Here is a 19,303-nt window from a genome sequence, read left to right as displayed (position 1 = left end):
AGCAAACCTGCCCATGGCAGGGGGGTTGAAACTAGATTATCTTTGAGGTTCTTTTCAACCCAGGCCATTCTGTGATTTTATGGTTCTATAATCTCCCCCTAGACCAGGTTGTTCAATATCCCATCCAACCTGGCCTTAAACACCCCCAGGGAGGGGGCATCCACAACCTCTCTTGGCAACCTATTCCAGTGTCTCACCAAGCACACAGAATTTCTTCCTAATATCTAGTCTAAAAGTAAATAAAAATGTTTGACTCTTATATGGAAAATGCTACATAGGTTATAATTATTATTCATAGGTTATGATTAAAGAAAAGTTCACCAGCCAACAGAAAACTGCAGTAGGGTGAATTGTTTTGAACCTCCTTATTTTTGGATAGGTTTGTCAAGCAGTTACGGTTGACATCTATGACAACAAGGTACAACCTCCCAGGGATGGTCATGATGTCTTTTGGCATCAAGTGTCAATGTCCTGCTGTAAGGATGAGAACAGCATTTTCATTTGGATAACTGTCCAGCTCTTCATCATTCTGGTCTCGCACAGCCATAACTGCCTTGGGTAGATGAATTTCTCAAGTGAATAGTATCTTTTATTATCATAAAATGAGTGTAAGGGCATCTTGACGGTTCTATCAATTATTTACAACTCTTAATGATGTATACTACAGTATTATTTTGTGCTATATCACCACATATATAAATATCACACACTAAGAAGTTAGATTTTACGCCATTTCTAAGATGCTGATGATGTAGTACATTCTATTGTCCACTGAAACAGTGGTCAGATTTATTCTTTATCTCCTTATATCTTTTATTTCCTTATTTCTTCTATTTATTTATTTTTTATGCTGTTGCAGAAACTGACACTGTCTCTCTCCTTAGAAAAGTTACTGTGGAGCAAGAGAATTAAAGTGTACCTTAGGAATTACAAATAGATTTTAGTATGCACATGGAACCAATGAAAATTCATCCAAGGAAATAACTTCATGCTCTACTTTTATTACCTTTGCAGAAATTGTGCACTGAGTGTTGCTGGAGCCCAATTATAACATTCAAAGGATAAAATTCACGAGGTTATTTTCATGCTGAGTCTCTATGGAAAATCATTCTTCAGGGGTATGCATCTTATGGAGGGTCTCACAGTAAAGGGAGCTCGTGTAACTTCCCCACTCCCACCTGCTGCTCAGCAATTTATTCCATGACATGAACCCCTTGGAGTTACCTTACTTCTTGCAAATTCCCATTCTTCATTTATGTCCAATACTAATGAGTTTAAGAAGTTGTCAAAGTAATAAAGAACAACACCACCAACCAAAAAAACAACACCAAAATAAAATGAAACTGAATCAAAGTGAGCAGTGAAAAAGAAAGGTCAACATGCAAGCTCTCTGTAGTTTTCCATCAATGCCAATATAAAATTGTTACATGCAGGCTTAAAAAAAATTGGATAGATATATTGAGGGCATTTAATACACAATTTAACAGAAATCATTATTGGAAGAGAAAAAAAAAAGCAATGAGACTGAGTGCTCGTTATTTCTAGTTAATTAAAAAGCAATTTTTATATTTTATTCTTCTTATAGCTGAAGATCTTAAAGCACTTTACAAGCATTAGCAAATTAACTTTCCCATCATCCCAGGCAGAAATTTAAACTTACAATCTGCACTGCATGCATGGAGAAAGAAGCTGTAGATTCTTCTTTGAAATTCTTATTCAGACAGATAGCCACACATTAGTTGATGTAAATCATTATGATGATTTCTATGATTCTATGGCTCTATAATCATTACACATGACTGAGCTGAATATTCAGCCACAATATCATAGGATCATAGAATCACAAAATAGTTTGAGTTGGAAGAGACATTTAAAGATCATCTGGTACAACTCCCCTGCCATGAAGAAGGACATCTACAGCTAGATGTGGTTGCTCAGAGCCCTAACCTTGAATGTTCCTTACCAGTCATGAAAGCTACAAACATATTTTAATTCTTATTTTTCATTCCTAAAAGTAGAACTAATATATGGCTCTTTGTTTGTTTGCTTCTTCAGGCAAACTTTGATATTAAGATGCTATACATGTGTATGTAAAATATTCTACAGTTACCACCCACTTTTGCCAGAAATTTCAGAAGACTGAAGATAGGAATATTGCTCCAAAAGTAATGCACCCTGTTTTATTATGTTGGTTTATGACAGTAGAGGCATATATTGGTGACATATGTCAGTAAAGGCTGAATTTTCCCACTAATATTCTATTGTATTTTCTAGCCATACAACAGATGGCAGCAGAGGGACAGTCTGACAGAATAGCAGTGACATGAAAATGCGTATGAAGCAAAGGTGTGGAATTGAATTCCTCCATGCAGAAAAAATTGCACCCATTGACATCTATCAATGCTTGTGAATGTTTATGGAGACCAAACAATAGATGTTAGCATAATGAAAGTTGGACTGTGTGGGCAATGAAGCTGGTGATGTGCCTGGAGCACAGGCCTTACAAGGAGGGGCTGAAGGAACAGGGATTGCTTGATCTGAAGGAGGATCAGGGGAGACCTTATTACCCTCTACAACATCCTGAAGGGAAGTTGTGGCAAGATGAGGGTCAACCTATTCTCCCACATAACTAGAGACATAACAAGAGGGTATGGCCTCAAGTTGAGCCAGGTTGGATTCAGGTTGGATGTTAGGAAACATTTTGAGTGGTCAAGTGCAGGAATGGACTGCCCAGGGTGGTGGTGGAGTCACCAAACCTGGACGTGTTCAAGAAACATTTAGATGCTGTACTGAGGGACAATGTTTAGTAGAAAATATTGGTGATATTTGGAAGGTTGGACTGGATGATCTTACAGATCTTTTCTAACCTTGGTGATTCTATGATTCCATGATGTCACCACAGATGCTGTGAAACAGTAGGTCACCTCTGCTGGAGCAGATTTTTATGAGAGTATGCAGACTCCTGTTTATTGCTGGCAAAAAATACATAGCTAATGACAGTGTCTACGTTGGAAAATAATGTTTTGGACATGAGAATTTGCTCTATCAAATAGTATTATTGTGTTCTCTGTATTTGTTGGAGTCTCAGTGGAAATACATATGAGGCATAACTTTCAGAGTGATCTATGTATTTATTTTTTTATTTTGAAAAAAAAAAGTAAAAATAATTGTATCATTAATATATTAATAATTTTACACAATTTTAAAATCACAAGGATACTGCCCTTGAAAATTTTCAGGCTTTTCCTTCAAGACCAGGAAAACTTTCATAAAAACACAAGTTGATACAAGCAGTGAAAACTTTACTGAAATTTAAATTTATATCAAAGTTCAGATATAAAATACTTAACTAGCACATCCAAGATCAGTGAGTGTTTACACAGGTATGAATTAATGTGACTTCAATGAGTGGCAATGGCACCATTTGTAGCAGGTGCACAGCAGAGATCAGGAACTTATTCTTCACACATGTAATGCTCTGCTTTTAAATGTAGAATCAAACTTTCACATCTTGAAGCAAGAATAATCTAAAAAAAAAAAAAGAATTTTCATTTTTATCTTCCAGCTTAGAGCAGCAGGGGAGAATTTTGTTCAGTTTCAGCATCGCTTTAAGTATTAAAATAAAGAAGAAATAAATAAGATGCCCTATGAGGCTAACCTGAACAAAGATTTTTTTTTCTATAGTCATTATTAAACAAATAGTCTACTGTTGGGGAAGATACTGTCTATGAATAATGAAAGGTCTCCTTTTTTATTCAATTTCTAGATGCCTTGTGATTAAAAGTTGGTTGTTCATGAAATAATAATAAAAAAAACTGCTGACACTGTAAATCAAGCAGAACCAATCTTCTGCTTTCCCAGGCGTTACTATAAGAAAATTAATTCTCTGCACCCAGGAACAAGTCCTCTATCTCAGAGTAAATTGATAAACTGTGTTTCAGCTTCTGTGTAATTAGGAATAATGGCTCCTATTCTTTTGACTGAATGTCAGAAGCAGAACGGATGAGTTACCATTGGCTGTTGGCAGGATTCATGCCCTGTATTATCACCAACTTGTACTTCTTTACCATATGAACTCTAATAAAGGCAAGCAGCATCTTTTTGTCTGGCTTGACCTTCACCAGCCTCTGCAGTTCCCCAGGCTATGAGACAAGGGAGAGAGACAACCTATTTATATGAAAGGGAAAGCCTTTTGTCTTGGTTATCAAGATATGATTAGAAGGCGTGACTACAGAGACAGCACAGTGCTGCTACCTCCTTTCCACTGTACAACATGCATTCATGCACTGGATGAGCAATGTGAGGTATCTGCTGACCTGTAACCTCACCTTGTAGAGTGCAGGTTCATAGGGCAGAAGAAAGAATATGGGATGGTATTGCTGATGCACAATGTTTGGTTGAAGTGGGATGGAAAACTGAGTGCTCCATTCAGTTCTTGTGGTCTCAGAAATATGTCCTGAATTCTGGCGCTTTGGTGTGTGAATATTAAGGTAGACAGTGAGGGATCCAAACTGCCTGCATTTCATCTTGAAACATCCACTTAGGTGTTTGCACCCTGTATGATGTAGTCACTGACCAAATTAACTTGGCTGATTCTTCAGATGAAGCTTCATGAGCCCTTTGAATTATCAAAACAAAAATATATCTTGCCCAGTTCATCCCTTTCATCTGCAAATCTATTATTTTTTTTTTAATCAGGAGAAGTAATCAAATTTTGCCCACCATAATTTGTTCTTGACAAGCTGAGGCAGCTTTCCTTTTCTATATCTGTTCTCAGAAGGCTATTTCAGCAATCAAAAATAAAGGACTTCAATAACTCTAGAAATGAAAGCTTAGCATTTGAGGAACATACGGTAACAAACCCATGAATTCTAAATAAGATTGAGGTTGTAAATCTTCACTGAACCACTCACTTAGCTAGTAAATTTCAGCATGAGCAGAGGGAGTCCAGACTGGGTCTTTACATTTGAGTTTCTTTGTAATATGGTAAAGCACATTTATGGGACTTCTTAAACCCACAAGTGCCTTGTAGGTAGTAATGGAATGTTGTAAAACTTCAAGGTGTATTTCCTACTACATTTAGCTTCAGGTTTTCAACCCATCTTGATTTGTAGATTCCTGAATGTTTTCCACTAGCACTCATATAATTTTAAGGATGCCTTAAATATAGATTGTCATGTGGCAAAAACCAAACTGAAACCTCAAATATCTATTGCTTTTTAATGTCATTTCCCATTGATGTCTTTAGATATGGACTCTTAGAATCTACCAGCCAAAATCTGCAGTAGAATCATAGCATGGCTTGAGTTGGAAAGGACTTCAAAGATTATCTAGTTCCAATGTTTGCTAACCATTACTTATTAACTAGTTAACTGTTTCTTAGTTAATCACAGAGATTCATAGCTTTCCTTTCCTTGTCTTTATACATGACCTAAAAATACTATGATACCATTACAAACTTACTATAGATTATTATTCTCCAAACTAATTAAAAAATAGCCTTTCAAAACAGTTTACATGTATACCAAGATAGTACAAGATACCTGGAGCTAACAGGCTTCAAAAAGCTACAAACTCTCCTACAGATCTTAATCCTAGGTTGACTACCTAAGATTATTTGTGTAAATGTTTGTGTAGCAGTGCTGAAATTCTAGCAAGATCTTTGGAACTTTTTGCCTTTCACAGCTCAAATTATCATAGAATCATAGAACGGCTTAGACTGTAAGGGGCCTTAAAGATCATCAAATTCCAACCCCAGTCACCAATTGGAGATCTCCTGCAAGTCAGGCTACCTAGTAGCCATGATTGTTCCTTATCAGAAATAGTGAAGGATCACAGCTGAAATTCTGCCTAATGCATTCAAACTCAGCAAATCAACTGATCAGAGCTGTGTGTTAGCAACAGCTTTAGTAATGCTTCTGTTCTGTGATTTGTCTCACTTTGCATTGGTAGCAGAATCAGCCCTGTCTCTGACCTTAGTATCTCCATCTGGGGATTCAGATCACAGAGCAGATGAGATGGTTACACAGTGTCAGAGCTTTAACAGCTTGAACAAAGTTTCTGGAATCAAGCACAGATTTTATACATAACATACCTCAAAACACTGCAGATGAAGCCAATAATTAAAGAAGACTCTCAGGGCTCTGGGAGCAAAAGTGTCCCCAGAAGGAGGATTTGGGCTGTGTCTTTGCATGTATAGTTCTGTCAGCAAATGCATTCTACTGTGGGATGAAACAAAATTCTTAAGATTTACTGCTTAGAGTAGAAGAAGGTTGTTGTGGGGTTTTCTTAGGCTGTGATAAATAAAAGCCCATTAAGTTTCTCCTAGTGTCTAGAAGAGATTGACTGATGTTGTACAGCATAATGAAAAGCTGGCTAATCAATACTGTGCCGTTTCTCAATATAGCTATATTAATCGTACACACTGTTTTCATTTGTGTCTGAAAGAGAAATAAACAGGTGTGAACATCGATTCCTGCTGAATAACAACATTATGAAAGAACATTATTTAGGCAAGCCTCAGTTCCTCGCTATTCTAGAGAGTTAGCATTGCGTAGAGGCCTCTCCTGCTCATTACCCATGAAAATGAAGACTTTCTAGACATGATGTACATCATACTTTGAGAGAAAGATAGTATTTCTATGTATCTGTGATGACTTCCTGAGTGATTAGGGCAGGTAGCAGGATGGAAAATTAAGCTATACCTCAGTGGATAATCATGGGTTCTTGGCTGTAAGCGCACCAATTCCAATCTGTAGAAAACCCAGCAACTTAAAAGTGAGGGTCTGCTTACCTCCAGAAGGCAACATGATATGGCAGTTAGAGCAGCAGTTACTGATATACTCCCTTCAACTCCATATTAGTGATTTTTGAGAGGTGTGTAGCAGTCAATATTTGTAATATGTACATGCATATACAGTGTATATAAATTTAGATGTTACATACAAGTCAAAAGAAGACAAAAGAAGGTGTCACAACTCACACTGATGCCTGCAGACATTTTATGGTCGGAGAAATCTCCTGAAAATATGTTCTACTGGACTAGTCAAATATCTTTCATTCAATGAGGGATTTGTGCACCTGAACCCCACATCAGCCACCAATAAAAAATGAGCTTTTATATCAACACAGGCAGTCAGACTGTTGCTTCATCAGAAGACAGCTCCAGCTTACTGCCCTCTCTCTGTGCACCAGATATGTTCCAGCTACTAAATCCAATGTGGCTCTGCCTCACTACCTGTCAGAGATGTGCAAGAAATGCATTATAGTATTTAAGATGTGAACTAGAGCTATACTTTGAAAATGCAGTCTAAGCTTCTTCTTATTTCCATTTTTCTGCCTTTGGGGAATAAAGTAAGCCTCTAAAGCCATTTATGCAAGGAGGATTCATAATGCCTAAATAAATAAGCCAGAATATAAATAATAGAAATAATAGTAAATTATGAAAGAATAACAAATAGTGTTAAATATAAATAGTCCCTAATAAGCTAGGTGCTTATCTAATGTCTATTATCATTATTCTGTTGATTTAAATGAGGTATACCCTTTTACACTGCTAGGAATTTGGCAGACATTATATAAAAGGTAGAAGAAGTGCAAGGCAACATTATAATCAAACATTAATGAAGATAAAGATTGAATACAGAGGAGCAACTTTTGCAAAAAGGACCCTGCTGCCTTTAAATGCATTGACAAGAACCCCTGATGTATAGGTTCAAAAAAAGGTTCCCTACTTCAAATATAAAGTACTTGTACTTGAAAAATAAATGAGTCTGTGTTTCCATTGACTTTATGTCAATACCCTGTGGGGTGGTAAAACCATGCAGAAGAACCTTCTATGCTGGACAGTAGTATGAGGTGGTCACAGCATCAATATGTCAATGAGCTGAAGAGAGAAGGGGAATGAAAAAGGGATTAAAAACTTACCAGAACATGAGTAGTTCGAGGCACAGAATGAACAAATTGTCCAACTTCCAACAGGCAGACCATGATGTTCAACAGTTCACTGTTCTATGTACAAGACTGCCTGTGAGACTTCAAAGCCATCTGCCTAAGCCTGGGCCATAGCTATGTAGCTGTTGCAGGGGACGGATCAATCCTCAGACTGCTCTGGAAGCATGAAAGAACCAAACAAACCTTCCAGAAGTAGATATTTTGACAGACATTTCAGGAAGAGGTTTCAGGTTCCCTCCAGGCACTGAGCTACTTTTTTATGAAGGAAAAATATGAAAATTTTACATGCATTTGCATAAATCTCATATATTCTTCCAGCCTTCCCTCTCTGACATTCAGACAAGGGGCACATTATGTGCAGCACTCTGTATCTGATAAAGTTATAATTTATACTGCACCTTTCCGTAGGACCAAATATTGTTGTAGGACCCCAGGATGTTTCAGGTGGGATGGGGAAATTCTATGTACAGCTAGCTTTGCTGGGGATTCTTAGTCCTATTATTTAAAGTCGCTTGTGATTGACAGTATTCAGACTGACAGAAGAACTAATTAGTCTAAGGCAGCTTGGGAGTCTTTCTGCTGAATTCAGAAAGCCAGGAAGAGGAGACACTTGCCCTGTGCTAATGTGATGGCCTATTTCAGTACTGAGTCTGAGTCATAGCATTAAATTTCCTTTCCTGTTCAATGACATGCAGGTTCGCTTGACAGTTATTTCTTGTTGTTCTTCTGCATCAAAAGCTTTGTCAGGCTCTTCTGAGAAGACAGGTGTCCAAAATACGTAGTTTAAAATCAAACCCCATGGAGTCCTGAAATTCTGGTTGGATGACATCTGAAAAAGAAAAATCTCAAATTTCTCAGTTACTTTCAAACTGTATAGCTTCAGCACTCTTCCTGATTCTTCCCAGATGGCAGTTTTAACCTATGTTAATTGATTAATTTCCTGGGTATCCCAGGAGAGACACAGCTCACTGATTATTGTTATCTCTAAATTAGAAATGTGTAAACTGAGGCACAGAGACAACAAATGAACTGCTCAGCAAGGTCAAGATCGAGCAACTAGCTGCAAGGTCACTATACTTTCACAGGAAGGAAGTGAATTTAATGACCACCTGCAATTCTGGCCAAATAACTGATAAGTTCAAATACTATGCAGGATAAGATGGGGGCCCAAATCAACTATATTGTGGTTATCATTTGTGTTAAGAGAATGTTACAAACAATTAGGAAAAGCAGTTTGGTTTTTGGTTTGTTCTTAGGAGAAGAATTTCAGGACTCTATTGTTTCAGGCACTTTACAATCTGGAGCAAAGGTGATATAACTTGAAAATAAGAGGTCAAGGTAACAAAAGAAGAAAATGCGAAAAACCAAGAGTAGCTCCCAGAAGTCTTTAATCTCCCCAGAGTATAAAGGAGTGTTTGGAGCAAATAAGCTCCCATTTTAAAATTAAAATTAAAATAATAGTTATCTACAACAATAATTAAGTTACTATTTCTGCACTAGTGTCATCTTCAAGAGCAGCTCTACCCTGGGAGTCAAGGATAACCATAATTGACTTACGATGATACTTGACATAATCACAATGGCTGACCTTAAATGTTGTGATCTGTGGTTTTCTATTGTAGCCCATCCAAAGAGCCTTTTCTCTTGATCATCTACACCAAGTTGTAAGTCATCTCACCTTTTATCCATGCATAGGTGATTCTAACCCAAGAAAACTAAGGTTTAGAAGACATAGAAATGGTGTGGCTGCTCCTGATCCATACAGAGCTAAGCTACAACCAAAATACATTTATAGGCACAGAAGCTTGGAAGCACTTCTAATTCAGCTCTGATGTAGTAAAGATCATTCACTGCCTTTGACCAGTTAAATATATATAAAAGCTAAGGTGTTCTAAGATACCCAAACAGCCTCTTACTAGTCAGACTTTTCTTCCTCCTTTCCTTTTTTTTCTTTCTCTTTAGGAAGCTGTAGGCAAGGGAGAGGAATTATTTTTAAAGGACAGCCATCAGTGAGTAAAAGAGCAACAGAGCATGAGAATGTAGAAAGCAAGACATCAAAATACAGTAGGATCAAAGAATAGAAAAGTGTCAGGCATGTAACCTTCATTGTGAGTGTTAATCCAGCAAACCCTCCCTTTCCAACACTGCTATTGTCTGCTTGAGATGTGTAGGCTTAGGGTAAGGCACATTTCTGTATTTTTTCATCTTGTCACAAAGTCCATTTTAATGGTTGACTGAAAAAAAGGAAAGAGATTTTCCCAGTTCTTGTCTCCAGACATATTCAGTGTGACCAGTGTGAGCTGCAGCACAGAGTTGCCTAGCAGAGCTGTTCTTGTTGCAGTCCCCATTTCAGAGTTGTCTGATCCCTCTTAACCAAGGATGGACTTATTTTTATAAGTCCTTAAGATGATATAATTTTTTTATTCATATCTCAATGATTATCTATGATTTATCTGTGCCCATTTGCTCCTTTTCTATAAAATGCAGACTGGAATTCTATTGTACACTTTGTAAAGGCAACCTTCATTTCCTCCAAAAGACTACTGAAACCCCAGAGGTTACTCCAAGTTACTCCAAGGGTATATTGCTGACTGTTTCAATAATTACATCACCTCCACTACTGCAATGCGTAATGTATGTATCCTAAACTGATGAAAACTGCTGACAGCAAGGGAAAATGGGGACCTGAGGAACTAACAGTATTTTCTGGATTCAATGAAAGACAATACTTTACTGGTATATCCAATTACAACTTGTTTACGTAAGTATAAAGCCTAGATGGGTTAGTGATAGAATAGATTAACATGTAAAAAGAAGAAAATGCATTTAAAACCGAAAGAATCTAGCCTTCAAAATGATACAAGAAACAAGCATGAACCTGTATCCAGAATATAAACTGTAGGGAAAGGGAGCTGGGAAAAATCCACAGACACAGAACTCCATCAGATATGCTAAGATCATATGTCCTTTTGCAGCATTTTTTATTCAGCTCTCATCAGAAAAGTTTGCCTCTGGGTGGTTGTTAAAATTCAAAGGAATTGATAGATAAAATACAAAGATACGGAGTTGAAATAATGTTATGCATGAAAGGTGATGGGTTTCAAGCCATCAAATGCCCAAATTTATTATTTTTTTTATAAGATTGTGGAAAATGATATTTGTGATAATTTTGGAAGGGACAAGTGAGATATGTTTCTGCCTATTGAGCAGAAAATCCTTCCAAGATCCAAAGACAGCACAGATTAAAAGTACAGATAGTCTGGTTTCAAAAGTCAGACATAGAAGGTAGGAGGTGTCACTCCCTTCTTAACGACAGCTGTGATAGGAATAGAAGTGTTACTGTACAAGGGACTATAAATACATTGAAACTAAGCACTATATCAAACACATGTCTAAGTGTAGTCCCCTTCCAAATATTAGTTTGGATAAAATTTGCTTTTACAGCATATATGTCAAGTCCTAGGTCAAACCCATGCACGATCTAAGAATATGTCATGATGATTGTCCAAAAGTCAAGCCAGTAGGTAAAGGGTAGTGTGAAGTCTCAGGAAATTAGATTGTTATTCATTAGTACAGATGTACTTCTACGGAGTACATTCAGGAGCTACTTGCTGATCATGCAGGTGAAGATTATCTGTTGTAATGCTAGACACTCTGGTACAAAGGTCTAGATTACATGCTCTATAACCAAAAGTAATAAACATCTGCAAAGAAGTTACACCATGCTACTTCTCCGGACAAGAGTCTTCCAATTAATGGATCGCCCTTTCTGCTTTGATATATAGGTTGCAGTTCTCAGTTTCAGAGTCTTGATTTTCAGATAGCTAATACTGATAAATTTGAATAAAATGAAGTAAATTTCAGTGGGTCAAAGTTCAGTTTTAGCTATTGTCGCATATTCAAGAATTTCCCAATGAATTTGATTATTCTTTCATGCCCTGTGGCAAAGAGTGTTTTCTTTTGTCTGTAGATTCTAAATTGTCTAAAGCAAGATCTTTCTAATTCGTTTAAAAATATTGTTTCTTGATGACATCAGTGTGGTTCCCCTTGGAAGTCCTATATCCTTTATTCACATAACTAGATGAAAGCTATTTTCCTTTCCAGCCTCGCATATTCAAACATTGCCTTAAAAAACTTCTTGGCACCTTTTTCCTTTGTCATTTCCAGGGCTGTGGGAAACTATGAAGGGAGGAAAAATACAGCAATTGTAAGATAAAATAACATTGTGCAGAAAGTGTTTCTTCAGGTTTCTTAATGTTTGTTCCCACAACGTAAAGATTTACGACTTAAATAAAACAGAAAACATGAAATGAAACTCCTGAATCTGCACTTTTATGTATTTGCATACTGCTTTTTGGGGAAGATTCGCATCAGGCAACAAAGACTGAATAAATCATTAGATACAGACAGAAGAATGCTTTAAAAGAAATGATTTGCAACAGATATACTGTAAAACATTACCCATGGCAAATGTTGGATCAGCATTATATATAGAGCTGCCACTTATGAATTTTATGGGCTTCTTGAGAGGTTGCTTATGAATAGTAGTATGGTCTCACCAGCACAGGACTACGAATCAGGAGATCTTGATTCTATTTTCAGCTAAGTCAATGCCCTTACAATGTCAACTAAATAAATTACTCAATTTCTCTGTTTGCCCTTGTGGAAATAAAGGTGAGCTATTCATACACATGAATTTTGAATCTTATTTATGAATATACTTTGAGATCTCCAAGTGAATGTTATGACAAAAATGCAAAATACAATTTGTACTAAAGATTGTGAATTATTTTTAATGCAGAGGAATTCAAAAACTTTGTATGCATCATATGTCAAGATTCAGCCCATTTGTACTAGGCTCAAAATAACAATTACCTGTGGTGCAACAGTCTAACAGAACATAAAAAAAGCCCACTGGTTGGTTTGCAAACTGATTACATGGAAAAGTATGTTTCTTGGGTTAACCTTTTCTCTTGAGCTCTAAGGAACCCAACAGTACAAAATTCAGTCCATACCAACATTTTACTTCTATTTTCTACCTGTTTTGATTTTGAATGGGAGATCAACTGATAAAAAGTCTAAAGATATTTCAGTGTTCAAATTCCACTAAGTCCTAATTTACATAGATAGGAGTGAAGAAGTGATGGAGGGATATATAGAATGCATATATCATGAAGCACTGAGGGAGATCCCTAAGGACATCCAAGTAATTTGGACAGTGTTTTTATGAGGCTGGTTTTGTTATGGTAGCAGACATCACTGAGAAGTCTGCAAGAGCACTAAAGAGATTGGAATTGCTCTTCACCTTGGGAGATACTGTTTGAAACCTTTCACCACTTATGAATGTGTTAGCTCAGATATTTCTTTTAACTTGAAAATTGAGTTTAGTCCATAAATCTGCTTCTGCCTCTGGCCAGAAACCATTATTAGATTATCTTCTTAATGAGAAGATTTTTTAACAGGTAATGTTATTGTACAAATGTGAGGTTGTTTTGCTCTTTAATTAACCTTTAACATTATTGTTAATAGTTCCTAATCAAAGATTATAGAACAAAAATGTGTCATTATTTTTGACGGCCTTGTACATTTAATAATTTATACATTTTACGTTCTGTTTTTGTAAATCCAGTAAATCATCAAATCATAAGAACAACTCTGTGATTCTGTGATAGAAACACTTTCTCCCAGAAGGGTTTATTAGCTCTATCTCACCAGTTTGTAAACAGTGACATATTTTGAGAAATTGTTCACATTTAGCAGTGTAGAAAGCAGGCAGAGCAAGCCTGCTTTCTACACTGGTTAATGTACACTGTTTGCAAGATACCATGGAGGCTTAGTTTTCGATGCTGAAAGCCACCATGTCAATTTGTCTTGAAAAGGGTAGATCATACACTTCAGGGACAACTGCTAACCACCTGTGAAAGACAAAAACTGTTTTTCTGTGTTTCAAAGCTTGCTTTGTAAGGCCTTTCTGGTGATAAGACTTTAACTGACAACTGCAAATTAACTACGTGGGAGTTGAATAGTCGGCAAGCCTTTGTGTGCAGTGTTTATATTTGAAAGCACTTCTTTGGAGGTGTTTTACTCAGTAGTGTTTACTGGCTGAAGATCTGGCCTGTGGCTGGATAACTGGTATGGGAGACTGAGGAATGATATGACTGTATCCTGTGAAGGCAAGATACAATTTGGTACTTCCCAAACCCTCTCTTATCTTCTGTCAAGGCCTGGAAAATGGGAACAAAGGAGTTCCTGTGGAGATCCAAAAAAGTCAGGAGCTGCCTCTCCAAAAAGAGCTGACTCTTGACTCTCTCCAAAAAGAGCCGACCTTGGACTTATACATATATATACCTTTGTTAAGAATTTGCTTAGGGAGATAGAGAGAAAAGAAGAGAGAAAAAAAAGAGGAAAAAAGAAGTCACCATCGTCAAACAAAACAACACGATTTCCAATGACCCATCGCTCCAAGAGATCAGCACCTGAACTACAAACCTCGCTGGACTCACAGTGGTGATTCTCCCTTTCTTGCTTTCTACCAAGACTCCTTGCTTTTTATTTCTTATTTCTTTTCTATTGCCCTTCTACCCTTCCTCATACCCCTAAGCAACTAGGGTTTGTAATAAACTGGTTGGGCTAACATTTGACGTGTTGTATCTTAATCTCACCATCGGTTATACATATACATATTACTTAAAAAAGAACCTTTTCTCCCTCCTATAAATCAGAGTGGGACACCACCTCTGTCAGCTGCCTGTGACTGTAGGGTCACAGTAACAAAGGAAAGAGAAAAATTGTGTGGTCCAAATGTCTCACAGCTTGAGGGCAGCATAACCAACTCTCACACAAATTTTAAGCAGTGTGCAGATTTTGGTGGACAGACATTAGCAGGTTATTGGACTAGCTGATTCCCCCATTGCTATCAGTGAATTCAGAGATCAAAGACAGGCACTTTCATTGGTTTGAGAATGCACTTAGATGTCTACATACAAACTAGAGGCAGGTCTTGAGATGGTTCCAACACAACTCTAGTAAGTCAGGAAAGGTTTCCATAGGAGGGGAAGTTTGAGCATCATCTTGTTCTCAACTGTATATCGGAGTGCTGTCATCACAATGAACAAGTCTCCTGTAACTCCCAAGTCCAAGTATAAAAGCATGGCCTTGCTCTTACACTCTTATGTAGGTCAGATCTTTGACTTGCCATCATCAACAGCATTGCTTTAAATCAAAGATGAATGGTGTTTTTGTGATCATGTTATTACAATGAATTTCAGGAGAAATTCTAATAATGGAACACTTCAAAGTAAAGTGCTAGCACTTCAGCTAGCTAGCTATTAATTATAAATGCCAATCTCTATCAGGAATTCTTTTTTATGTAAAACGGATCTATTCTGAGTTCTATTTTAGTGTTAATTAGAGAGAAAGGAAAATGAAGTGCTATCCAGTGCTGAGCCTTCATTACACGGTCTGCTGACCTCTTGTGCTGATTCCTGGAGGTGCACTAGTAAAATTCCCAGTATTCACAAATGCCTTTAAGGTATGGAAGCTTTGGGTTTGCCTCATTTAACTGTAAGGATGACATTCTTAGACCAAAGGGATTCAATGGGAATTTTGGTAAGTGATTTGTTACAGCACAGAAAAACATACTTAAATAATAAGGTCCATATTGTAAGAAAAAGTAGATGTATAGAAAAGCCTGAGGAGAGCAACAAACATCTAAACAGAGTGGAAGAGGTTTAAGTGTGTTTTAATAATGTATTCGTGAGCCAGATGGAAGGCAGATTATTTGAACATATTCAAATAATTCTTGAACAATCTCTGGGGTTAGAGAAGCTGATGGTGATGTAAGAAGTTCTGGATGCCAGCAGCTGAACTACTACAGAGTTTCTAGTCTGTGGAGTCTGGGATGACTCTTCTTTCACATGCTTATCAGAGTAGCCCAGTTACTATGCTACAGAGACTATGAGACAAGCTAGAGTAGAAATTCAGTTGTTCTTCCCAGGCCCTTCCTGGGAAAGCTGCCTTTCTGTCCTGTGGGCCTTAAGGAAGGGAGATGTACTGCAAAGCTATAAACCTGGTAGATGATTGTGATGTTTTGGATCAACTCCTGCGCTCATTCTAAAGGTAAATCAGACTGATTCAGATGGAATGAAAAAGCTGAATTTTCCAAAACTATTTTTATCTCTCAAATAGAAATAAAACTGTGGAACTTTTATTGTGCTGCAAATAAACATCAGTAAAAAGCATCAGAACCATCAGGGTGAATTAGAATTTTCATTCACTCAATCCAAGATTCTTTTTTGAACCATGACCAATTTTCACACAGTTCACATGGAGATGTGAAAGCAGCAACAACAACAAAAACAGCACCCTAGAATCATAGAATCCTATAATGTTTTGAGTCGGAAGGAACCTTTAAAGTCTATCTAGTCCAAAAACCCTGAAATGAACAGAGACATCTACAGCTACATCAGGTTGTTCAGAGCCACATCTAGCCTTCAATCCTAAATGTCTCAAGGGATGGGGCATCTAATACATCCCTATCAATTGTTCCAATAAAAAAAAAAATTCCTATATCCAATCTAAGCCTCCCCTCCGTTAGTTTGAAACCATTTCCTGTTGTCATATTACAACACATCCTGCTAATCTTGTCAAACTTTGCCTACAATAAGGCACTTTTAAGTTCTAATGCTTTGTAAATCCAGAAATTTCCTGAAGTTTCCTTCACTTCTTAGTCTGCTAGTCTTATTAACTACAAGAAAGTGAGCATTTACATTAAAAATGCCTACATCTAGTGTCTTGAAGATTAGGATATGATTTTTTCTGGTTCCTGAATTTTCCAGATTATTCCTTTATTTTTTTACGTGCATTAGAATTAGTATTATTTTTTGCTGACTGCTGCCCTTATGCCTCCTTTTTTGCCATTAGTGAACTAAATGTTTGGAGAATGTAATTGTAAAAACCATTCTTTAATGTAAAAGGCTCTAGAGACAAATGTCAGATTTTATTTCCACTACAACCGATAATGGTACTTGAGAGAACCATTTATAATTTCTTAAGAGGGAGAAATAATTCTCTTTAACTGATTTCTTCATCTAAAGCCATTTATTCTTTCCCTGTGTGCAGTGGATCAGACTGAGTTATGTCTCCTAATTGGCAATTGATATGTGGGGGGCCATTCTGATGATGCCCACCAACATCTTCTTTTATAACCAGTGATCATCAAAACAGACCTGAGACCTTGGATAAAACAGCTGGAGAGCTGCTGCTACCCTCTCTCATCCCCCAACCTCTTAAAATAAAGTCATTCTGAACAAAAGATCCATAAAATATACAGTGGAGTTGAAGGCAGTACTCTACTGTCCTACTGGGATATGTTCTGCTTCGGAGGATTGAGGGTTTTCAAAACCCAGCAGGTGTTGACCTCTTGATTGCCGGCTCGCCCTTACTAATGAAACCAATGGCTTGAGTGTCCTGACTGAGAAGACCTTTGCTAGGCAAAATAACCCAATGGCTGTATGCCTGAAGGGACTGAAACTGCTCACTTTGACATCTCTGCTCTATAAACAGGTATAAAGCATTGCAGGGAGGCTTTAAAAATAGCTTTCTTCTAAGATAAGGCAAGATGAATACTGAAGATAAAAGCCTGACCCTTTTGCAGTCAATAGAAAATCTCCCATTTGTTTCAGTTGGGTCAAGGCTTCATCCTAAATACTGATCCATTTCAGTGGATTTACAATAGCTGTACAAAGATGGAGATAGCCTTGAAGTGCTTCAAGGGCCTGGGAAGTCACTGGTCTTGAAATCAGGGAAGATGTCACAGGGCTGTCAGGTGTTCCTAATAGTGGCTGGATTGCTAAAGGAAGCAATTGAATATTTGTGTACATCCCTATCTTTCATTCTTGATGTTATTTTTTTGAGTGCTGTTGCAGTTCTTCTTCACCCCAAATTGGTTGTAAAACTTGGCACCAACCACAAAATTTCTAAGTTTTGAGGATTTCCCAGACAAGATTTCTCCATGGCAGGACAGTGTTACTGCCTTTTGGAAATGACAATCAAGTATGAAGTTTGCCTATTTTGTCAAGGTAAGGCTGATAATTATCAGCGGATGTATGCTGATTACGACTAGCTGATTCTTACTTGCTTTACTGTTTCGTTTAGATAACTTCCATGGATGTAATACACAATTCTTCTCACCTCACACTATTTCCTTACATTTCTGTATTTCATACATACTTATTTCCTCAAATGACTTATTTTCCTGTGTTTCATGTGAAAACATTGCCCTACTCTGAGTGCCTGTATAGCCCACTGATTCTTTCTCCTTAAACTAAGTGATCCTCAGCCAGGCTTTGCAGCAGTACGTTTTATTTCAATGCTAACTTGGCAAAATTTTCCCAGAAGGATCTTTTCAAATTCATCCTTTGCCCTTATAATATTTTTCCATTACTCATTCTCCCTCCTCTATTCTTTTAACTTCTTCCTGGAGCCCAACACTGGATGGTTTCTGTGTGTGTTCCTAGCAAAAGCATACATCTCCTCACCTGTGCTTTACTTTGCCAAATACTATTGTTTGTTTTCCTCAGAAAGGGCATAAATCTGGAAAGGAAAAATACTTTTTCTATTAGTCAGCATTATTTTTGATGATTTGTGATTAGATGGAATATCGTTGAAATGGGAAGAATCAGGTAAGAGGAAGGAAAGAAGGAAATTGAATTGGCAGAGAGAATTCAATCAATAATTAAAGTTTTATTAACATAGTGATATCCCTGTGTGCACAAATCTATATTCCTATACTTATCTTCCCTGCCAAACCCTCTTGATTTAATAACCCTCTGTTCTCACCACAACTCATATGCGCTTTGCCTACATTCCTGAGGAAGATATTATGCATCTTATTAATGATGCTGTGCCAGACAAGGCTGGTTGCTCACACATTTTACATGCCCGACTTCCATTTGCAAGGTTGCAATTATTTTTAGCAACTAATTACATACCCTGTACCCATGATCATGAAATATTACAGCTGTAATTTATACCATATCACTGAATCTTTTGTAAACAAATTTCCACCTGGTCATTAGCAAATTTCTTAGCATGTTTGACAGAGAAGTTCTTCCATATGAAATTCAGATAGCTCTCAATTTTAAGATGAGCACCATGAAGTCACACCATTTCATTCTTTGCTGTATCTTAACTACAGAGATATGAACCTACAGAAACAGTAGAAGCAGTAGCTGGGGGAATGACATAACCAGTGTGTCCTTTCACATAAACTTAAGGAGATTTAGATAGGATAAATGGAAAAAGTTTTCACAGGGAGAGTGGTGAGGCAGTGGAATGGGTTGCCCTGAGT

Source organism: Cyrtonyx montezumae, unplaced genomic scaffold, assembly GCF_038088225.1.
Source record: "Cyrtonyx montezumae isolate F1298 unplaced genomic scaffold, pur_monq_1.0 scaffold_8, whole genome shotgun sequence".
NCBI lineage: Eukaryota > Metazoa > Chordata > Aves > Galliformes > Odontophoridae > Cyrtonyx > Cyrtonyx montezumae.
The sequence above is the reverse complement of the archived record's forward strand: the minus strand, read 5'-3'. Positions refer to the sequence as shown.